Raw genomic sequence first — 9783 nt, forward strand, 5'->3', positions numbered from 1 at the left:
GCGCTGGGTATTGACCGTAAATGTCCCATCCTTTCCATCTTTCAATTCTACAGCTCCCGATGGGTATACTTTCGAAATCACGAATGGACCAGACCATCGTGACTTCAGTTTTCCTGGAAACAGTCTTAACCGGGAGTTATAGAGCAGGAAATTTTCTCCTTCTTGGAATTTCCTTTCGATGATTCGCCTGTCATGAGCCCTCTTTGTCTTTTCTTTGTAGGACAGTGCGAGATCATATGCTAGATTTCGGAATTCCTCCAACTGATCTAGTTGAAGCAAACGTCGTTCACCTGCATTAGTAAAGTTAAAGTTTAGTGCTTTTGTTGCCCAATATGCCCGATGCTCTAACTCTACAGGTAAGTGACATGCTTTACCAAACAATAATCTGTACGGTGTTGTGCCTATAGGTGTTTTGAAAGCAGTTCTATATGCCCAAAGAGCATCATCTAACCTCATCGACCAATCCTTCCTACTGACACCCACCACTTTTTCCAGAATTCGCTTGATTTCTCGATTAGACACCTCAACTTGACCACTTATCTTGGGGTGATAAGGGGTAGAGATCTTATGTGTGACACCGTACTTGCTCAAGAGTTTTTCAAATAGTTTGTTGCAAAAATGAGTGCCACCATCACTGATGATTGCTCGTGGTGTTCCGAATCTGTTAAAAATATTTTTCTTTAAAAATTTTAAGACCACCTGAGCATCGTTAGTGGCGAATGCTTCTGCCTCTACCCACTTAGACACATAGTCAACCGCAACCAAAATATATTTTTTCGTGAACGAACTGGGAAACGGTCCCATGAAATCTATTCCCCATACATCAAAAACCTCACACTCAAGAATATTATTCAATGGCATTTCATGACGGTTAGAAATGTTACCTGTCCGTTGGCATCTATCACATGCGAGCACATAAGAACGAGCATCTTTAAAAAGGGATGGCCAATAAAAACCACATTCAAGTACCTTAGCCGCCGTCCTTGTTGGTCCAAAATGACCACCTACCTCACGGTCATGACAGTGATTGAGAATTTGACCGAACTCTTCCTCTGCAACACACCTTCTTATCATGGCATCCACACAAATTTTGAACAAAACGGTTCCTCCCAAAAATAATATTTCACGTCCGAAAAAATTTCTTTCTTTGGTGAAAAGTTAAATTTGGGGGGAGTTGAGCCTGTAACAAGAAAATTTGCAAAATTTGCATACCATGGACAATTTTTCACCTCAAACAGTTGCTCATCAAGAAACCAATCATTAATAGCATCATTCACACAATCATCACTGACAAATTCTAACCTAGACAAGTGATCCGCAACCACATTCTCAACACCTTTCTTATCTTTGATTTCTAAGTCAAACTCTTGTAAAAGTAAGATCCACCGAAGTAAGCGTGGTTTTGCATCTTTTTAGCAAGCAAATATTTTAGTGCAGAGTGGTATGTGTAAATAATGACTTTTGACAAAACAAGATATGCATGAAATTTTTCAAGCGCAAATACTACTGCAAGTAATTCCTTTTCAGTTGTTGCATAATTCAATTGAGCCTCATCTAAGGTCTTACTTGCGTAGTAAATTGTATGAAATACCTTGTTTTGTCGCTGGCCAAGCACAGCTCCCACCGCAGTGTCACTGGCGTCGCACATGATCTCGAAAGGTAGATCCCAATCTGGTGCCACCAATACAGGAGCCGTCACCAAGCGCTCCTTCAAATTCTCGTATGTCTGTAAACAGTCAGAATGAAAATCAAAAGGCACATCTTTCATATGTAGGGAAGATAGAGGTTTTGCAATTTTAGAAAAATCTTTGATAAAACGCCGATAAAAGCCGGCTTGGCCTAGAAAACTTCTAACTCCCTTTACTGAGGCTGGTGGTGGTAGGTTCTTTATTACTTCAATTTTAGCTTTGTCCACCTCAATTCCTTTTTCCGAAACCTTGTGCCCTAAAAAAATTCCCTCTTGTACCATGAAATGGCACTTTTCCCAATTGAGCACCAAGTTCGTCTCCTCGCATCTTCTCAACACGGATATCAAATTCTGCAAACACTCATCAAACGTTGCACCAAAGATAGAAAAATCATCTATAAATATTTCAAGAAAGGTTTCAATCATATCATGGAATATAGAAGTCATACACCGCTGAAATGTAGCAGGTGCATTACAAAGACCAAAAGGCATACGGCGAAAAGAAAAAGTGCCTTAAGGACAAGTGAAAGTGGTTTTCTCTTGGTCCTCAGGTGCAATAGTGATTTGATTATACCCCGAATACCCATCTAGAAAATAATAAAATTCATGCCCCGCTAATCTCTCCAACATTTGATCAATAAAGGGAAGGGGGAAATGGTCCTTACGGGTGGCATCATTCAGTTTCCTATAGTCAATGCACACTCTCCACCCAGTAACAGTTCTTGTGGGAATAAGTTCATTCTTTTCATTGGTGATCACCGTAATCCCTCCTTTCTTAGGCACACATTGAACCGGACTTACCCACGCACTATCGGAAATGGGGTAGATAATACCTGAATCGAGAAGCTTAATAGTTTCAGCCTTCACTACATCTTGCATCTTTGGATTTAGTCGTCTTTGAGGTTGCACGAGAGGTGAGTACTTTTCTTCCATCAAGATTTTATGCATGCATATCGATTGACTGATTCCCTTTATGTCTGCCACCTTCCAGGCGAATGCTCTTTTGTGCTCCTTGAGAACTTGCAACAATTTTTCCTCCATAGCATCTGTCAAAGCAGCAGAAATAATGACAGGCAAAGTGTTATTCTTACCTAAAAAATATGTACTTCAGGTGCGGAGGTAAGGGTTTGAGTTCAAGCGTCGGTGGTTCCTCGATGCTTGACTTTGGAGGGGTCAAATCTCTGCGCTCTCCCAGATCTTCCAGTCTCATCCTCATCGGCCTTCTCCATGGAGGGTTGGCATTGAAGTATGCTACTATGTCAGCTTTTTCTTCGTCCAAGTCGTCATCCTCCAATTCAGTTGTGAGGGTGGCTTCCAAAGGGTCCCCAAGAGAATCCTGCACATAGTCAGAAACGAGAGCATCAACAGCATCAATTCTATAACAACTATCAGAGTGCAGTGTGTGCTTAAGTGCATTAAAAACATCAAAAGTGATCTCTTCCTCGCCCACTCTTAATCTCAACTTCCCTTCTTGAACATCAATCAGGGCCTTGCCAGTCGCAAGGAATGGTCTCCCAAGAATCAAGGGCATCTCTATGTCTTCCTCCATGTCAAGTACCACAAAATCCACAGGGAAAATAAATTTGTCCACTTTCACTAGTACATCCTCAATCAATCCGCGGGAGTACTTGACGGATCTGTCAGCTAGTTGTAAGGACATCCGCGTCGGCTTAGGTTCTCCCAATCCAAGTTTCCTAAACACAGAAAGAGGCATCAGGTTAATACTTGCACCAAGATCACATAACGCTTTATGAAAAAACAAAATCTCCAATCGTGCAAGGAATAGAGAAACTCCCTGGATCCTTAAGTTTCGGTGGGATCTTGTTTTGCACCAAAGCAGAACAATTTTCAGTAAGACTCACTGTCATGTGATCCTCCAACTTCCTCTTATTCGCTAATATATCTTTCAAAAACTTAGCATAACTAGGCATTTGCATCAAGGCATCGGCCAAAGGAATATTGATATGCAATTTCTTGAATATCTCAAGAAACTTACCGAATTGTGCATCTAGTCTTGCTTTTTTCATTGCTGCAGGAAAAGGTGGGGGAATAACAATTTTAGGTTGTGCAGTGGGTGATGGTGTAGAGTTAGAGGACTTACCTTTGGATGTTTCAGTGTGTTCATCCAATTTTTGAGTTCTCTGTTTTTCTCTTGACTCTAAAATTTTCCCACTCTTCAACTCGATGGCCTTCACTTGCTCTTTCGGATTTGTCTCTGTGTTACTTGGCAAGGTGCCCGGCTCTCTGTTTGTGATCATTTTTGCCAACTGCCCAATTTGATTCTCAAGCCCCTTTATCGATGCATCCTGATTCTGTAGTCTAGTCTCGGTAGACGAGATGAACTTAGACATCATCTACTCCAAATTGGACTTCTCTTCTCTAGGAGGATCGGACCTGTACATCGGTTGTTTCCCATATGATTGTCCTTCTTGTGGTCTATTCTGGCTGTTTTGACCACCCCAGGAGAAGTTTGGGTGTTGCCTCCACCCCGGATTGTATGTGTTCGAATACGGGTCATTCCTTGGGCGGTTTTGGACCCCTACTTGATTTATTGGTGCCCCTTCTTGCACATAAAATGGATTGTCATCTTGACAGTCCTTCGCATAGTTTTCCCCTCCACACTTGTCACAGAATATCTCTTGAAGACACATCGCCGTGCCACCCACATTCAAGCTGTCTAGTTTCCTGTTTAAAGCATCAAGTTGTGCAGTAATAGCAGAAAAATCAGTTACCTGGTGAACTCCTGCACTCTTCCGCTGGTTGTTTCTTTCAGATTGAGGGTGATAGCTGCTAGCAGCCATCTCCTCTAACAATTCATATCCTTCCTCCACGGTTTTTCTCAACAGGTTTCCACAAGCAGCAGCATCTATCATAGTACGGTTAGGAGTAAGCAAACCATAATAAAATGTTTGAACGACTAACCCAAGTGGTAACTCGTGATATGGGCATCTTCCTAGTAGATCCTTGAAGCGTTCCTATGCCTCATATAAATATTCCTGATCGAATTGAGCAAATGTTGTAATGTCTGCCCGCAGCTTCATGGTCTTGGAGGGAGGGAAGTATTTGATGAGGAATGCTTTCGCCATGTCCTCCCATGTAGCGATCGAACCTACATGCAAACAATTTAACCACGCTTTAGCTTTATTACGTAAGGAGAAAGGAAATAAACGCAACCTAACAGCATCATCAGAAACTCCATTGAATTTAAAAGTATCGCAAATTTCAAGAAAATCCGCCATGTGCGTGTTTGGGTCATCTACTGCAGTTCCTCCAAATTGGACTGTGTTCTGAATCATCTGGATTATGGCTGGCTTGATTTCAAAGTGATTTGCCCGCATGATAGGCCTCACAATGCTAGGGCGTGCACCCTCCAAAGAAGGTTGGGCATATTCCAGCATTGGTATGCGGCGCGGTATCTCCACATGTCTATCTTCACGACGTTCCTCCTATTGATCATTCAACTGCCTCTCCATCAGTTCTTTTAGTCTCTGCTGCTGTCTTCTCAAGCGGAAAGTTCTTTCGATTTCAGGATCAAACTCAAGCTCCACGTCAAGTGACTTTGGCATGCACTAGACAAGATATCTGGAATAAAATATGGAGTGTTAGCTAAAGAAAAATAAAATAACGCTAAAGAAAATGACTAAAAATAAAATTGTAGATTAACAATTCCCCGGCAACGGCGCCAAAAACTTGATCGAGCAAAACTTGCACCTTAAAATCCCCAATAAAAATATGGTTTTGTAAGCTCGAAAATTAATCGCAAGTGCACGATGTCAAGTAATAGTATAATGGAAGTGAGTACGAGTATCGTTCCACTGAGGACTGTATTTAACAATTATTCTTTTCAGTTATGAGATCTTTAGCAACAAAAATTTGATTGAGTAATTAATACTACTATGCTCAAAGAAAGATGTAAATAAAATGCTTTAATAAGTAATGAATGAGAATTAATATCTAAAATGTTGAGTAAAATTCAATGAGAAATGAATTTGTTGGGAATTTCGGTTCACCTACCCCTCGTTAATTAATTAATTCGTTCGATAGTGATTATATGCTTCCGACAGGATTTCCTTTACAATTGAACACACTCTCTCGAGCTATGCCAAAATAAATCGACTCAATGAAGTAATTAAATGTCTTTAATTATTTATCAAGAGTGAATCGCATGTCGATTATGAAATCCCCTAGTTTTCGACCCTAAGGACTATGACTATCGGCGCGTATCCAATTTCATATGTCTATGTAAATTGTAGATCCACGGATTATACTACTCGTTCCTATCACAAGTTATTCTCTCGAACACACTCGCAATATAAAAACGTTGTTAAAGTTAGCTACGCTCTAACAACACGAAGAAAAACAATAGTATAATCAAGAATTACGCAACAATCGAATAAAAATTAATTCCAATCAAAGTTTGGGGTAGGCTCCCCTTAAATCCCAACAAATATTAAGCTTTAGCTACTAAAATTCATGATTGAAAACGAACAAAACAAAGTTTAAAAGATGAAAACCAAATTAGAAATACGAGAATTGACGAAAAACGCGAAGAACGACGCCCGGAAAACTTCAAATCTTCAATCCAAGCGCAAAGTGCTCTCTTCAACTTCTGGTGGCTGCTAAAATTATGTCTGAATAATCCCTAATTTGTGCCTCCCTCCTTTCTATATCTTCCCTTCTCCAAAATAAGGTAAAAGATCGGACAAGAAATCTTGCCAAAATTAGGTGGCGCTTGGGCGGTAGAAAAGTACCGCTCGAGCGCCACACTCTCTGTAGAATGCCTGGAGTATGCGACTTCTGGCGCTCGGGCGGTAGAAAAGTACCGCTCGAGCGCCAATCTTCTGTAATTTCTTCCTTGTGGATCACTTCTTGCGCTCGGGCGGTAGAATTTCACCGCCTGAGCGCCACATCTTCTGTCCGTCTCTTCAGCAACTCGCTTCTCGCGCCCGAGCGGTAGAAAATTACCGCTCGGGCGCCAACCTTTCTGTATACAATCTTGTTGGCTTAGCACTTGGCTCCGAGTTCCGTTTTTCCAGCCATTTTTCCTGCAAATTCGTCACATCCAAGTGAGACACGATCACATGCAAATGTTTACTCTAAAATGAACAAAATGTAAACGAAATGTACGCATGCACAAAGCAAACACACACAAACTAATGTTATCACGTAAAAATCACACATATCAACCCCATCATACTAACCTTTTGCTTGCCCTCAAGTAAAATAGGTTATAGACCACAATCAAAACACGAAACAAACACAAAAGGCAGGGTACTGAAACAACTAAAATGATGGTGAAGTAGCGAACCGGTATCTCCTGCCTCAGCGGGTGTTTGAACCACATCCACTTAGAAAAATCACAACATATATTACTACTCCTTTTAAGAACATCACAACACAATTGTATTTTTCCAAAAGGTGTGATCGTTTGTGCTGTGGATCTTTCTAGCTTGTGTTTCAGACAGTTTTATTCGCAAATCATGCGGGTTGCCGAATCAACCAGTCAACGCAAGTTTCTCTTTTCTGAGTCCTGTTTCTATTTGGGACCAACCAGTAAACACAAACAGTGGGAGAGTTTCATAGTCGAACAACAAAATGTAGGGAGTCAAAGGCCAACGTGCTCAAGTGGTTTGGAAAGATGGGGAGTACGTAGATCATTTTCACTATGCACCTGTCAGAAATTTTCTCTGACATTCCTCAATGCCTTATATCTCCATCTTTTTAGCCTTGGGATAAGATTTCATCCCTTTTTGGCTCCCCCTCACCTTACATCCCCTTTATTATTCCAAAATTTTTTTGGTGCATAGTTTTCTCATGCGTACTCCCTAGGCTTTGGATATCTGGAATTTTGCTTTTTTTTTTTTTTTTCATTTCTCTGGCCTAGGAATGGTTTTATAGGTCCTATGCACGATTGGGCTGAAGGATATTTGAGGAATACGTTTGCGTTTCTACTTGAGTTTATGCTACTGGTTAGTCATTCATTTCAACGGGTATTCATTCAAGTTCCACTCGCATCTAATGTCTCGTCAGTTCCCCTCACAGATTATTTTGAACTTAATTATCATCGACACCACTATTAAAATCCACTATGTGCTATTAAAATCCAATATGCGTGCATAGACAAAATTCAATACATCGGGGGGTTCATAACGAGTGATAAGACTACGCAACATGCAGTTCATTTAGCCCAAAATCATCACTGGCTATCAATTTACTAATTTCACCATCAACTGACACTCATGCAGGACAAATACGAAAGATACCAAATACGACACACGACCCCCTCATACTAAAGGTGTTCAATGTCCCCATTGCACAAAGGACGAAGAACACAAATGCAAACATGAATGCAGCACAACAACAAATGCAAAAGAAATAACCGAACGAACAATAATCCGAAAACAAAACAAAAAAATTCATTAGACAAAAGAAAAGAAAAGAAAGGGGGAAACAGTAAACTCCCCTGATCACAGCTCATCCTCATCGTGTTCCGGCGGTGGCATGCCCGCTGCATCCCCCTGCTGAAGATAGTCATACTGAAACTGGAAGGGGGGAATGGTCGGCAGGGGTGGCGGTATGGTGTTTGGGTCTACGCCCCCGTGGATTAGCATAGTGCGCATCATGGAATCGAGTTTGTCAAGACGCGCCGTGACATTGGTGTTGATCTGCTCCTGGTGAGCCATGAAAGGCCAGACTCTCATCCATTTTTTCATTCTGGGTTCGTCGGCGGGGCTGTGGGCGCCGAGGGGCGGCGGTGCTTGACCCTCCTACTTCCTCCTCCTGATTGGGGAAGTCTATCTGTCTTTTCGCCTTCTTCCGCCGCCAGTCGTCCACACAAATAGGCTTCATGGGTTGTAGCCACTCCTCATTGTCCCGGAAAATAACTCCCGCCTTGGCACACAATTCGGATATGATGGTAGGGAAAAATAGGCCGATGTGGCTGTTATGTATGCTCATCATAATTTGCGAGTTTAATAGCTTGCCCACGTTAAAGGCGTAGTCCTGAGATAACGCAAAAAGTACCACTGCCCGTTCTTTCTGCACCTCACTCTTGTGGGACACTGGCATCATTCTTCGGGCCAAAAATAGATACCACAGGGCAATGTCGGCCCGCAAATATTTTTCATCGAAGCAACTCAGGGGTCCCCCTAATGGTTTCCAGGTTGCCCCGGGAAGGCACAGAGTTTCAATGATCATCGAGTAATTAGGATCAGCAACTAATGCCTCGAATGCGGAGTCGTCAATGTCGGCCGTTCCTAATAGGGCATTAATCGTGAATGAATAGAACGGCACAAGCTTTCCTCTAACAAATGCCCTACCATCTGTTCGTTCATCGGCGTTCGCATAAAATTCCCTAACTACAGACACCACTGCCGCCTTAGGTTGCTCACCAAATGTAACCCATCCTCGTTTCTCCAAATCCCCAAGAGTGCCCAAGTATCTATCCTCGAATAGACGACGAAATCCCCTTTCGGCAATGGGGTTTCTATGTATTTTAGCATGCTCATATCTATCCCTAGCCGCCGCATTCACAAAGCGGGTTCTATCAAACGAGGAGGAAGAAGAAGAACCGGAGGTACCTTTCAATTTCTTTGGTGCCATAGTGGTGACGGAGATGGTGTATGAACCGGAGTGATGAAGATTCTTGTTCTCCTAAGACGATTGTTCCACCTTGCCGAGGATTCGAGTCGGGATTGAAGCTCCTGCACCACAAAATCGAAAAGGGTTTGAGGTAGAGTTAGGGATTTGGGGAGAAAATTGTTTTCACAGAATGAAAGGGGAAAGGGGAATTCGCGTCTTTAAACGCAGGCGCGCTCGAGCGGTAGAAAAATACCGCTCGAGCGCCGAGTTCTCGGAAAAAAAAACTTTTGGGGCAAGTGTTCGCGCTCGAGCGGAAAAAAATACCGCCCAAGCGCCGAGCTCTCTGGAAATTTGTTGTTTGAAATAAGTTGTGGCGCTCGAGCGGTATTTTTGTACCGCTCGAGCGCAGAGCTCTCGGGAATTTTGCTTTTTTAAAAAAAATAAAAATAAATGCAAGAGAAGGGAAAGAAAAGTAGTTCTCAATTTACAGTCGAGAGCTAGACTGTCGGCCGATC

At 42.1% G+C, this 9783-nt stretch overlaps 1 non-coding gene across 1 annotated transcript; it reads left to right on the top strand.

Moving 5' to 3' along the window:
* Positions 1-4618: 4618 nt before the first annotated feature.
* Positions 4619-4724, top strand: LOC142538124 (small nucleolar RNA R71). The gene has a single exon (XR_012818664.1). It is a non-coding gene; the product is annotated as a small nucleolar RNA R71 (small nucleolar RNA).
* The last annotated feature ends 5059 nt before the right edge of the window (positions 4725-9783 follow it).

This window comes from Primulina tabacum, chromosome 2, assembly GCF_025594145.1.
Source record: "Primulina tabacum isolate GXHZ01 chromosome 2, ASM2559414v2, whole genome shotgun sequence".
Classification (NCBI taxonomy): domain Eukaryota; kingdom Viridiplantae; phylum Streptophyta; class Magnoliopsida; order Lamiales; family Gesneriaceae; genus Primulina; species Primulina tabacum.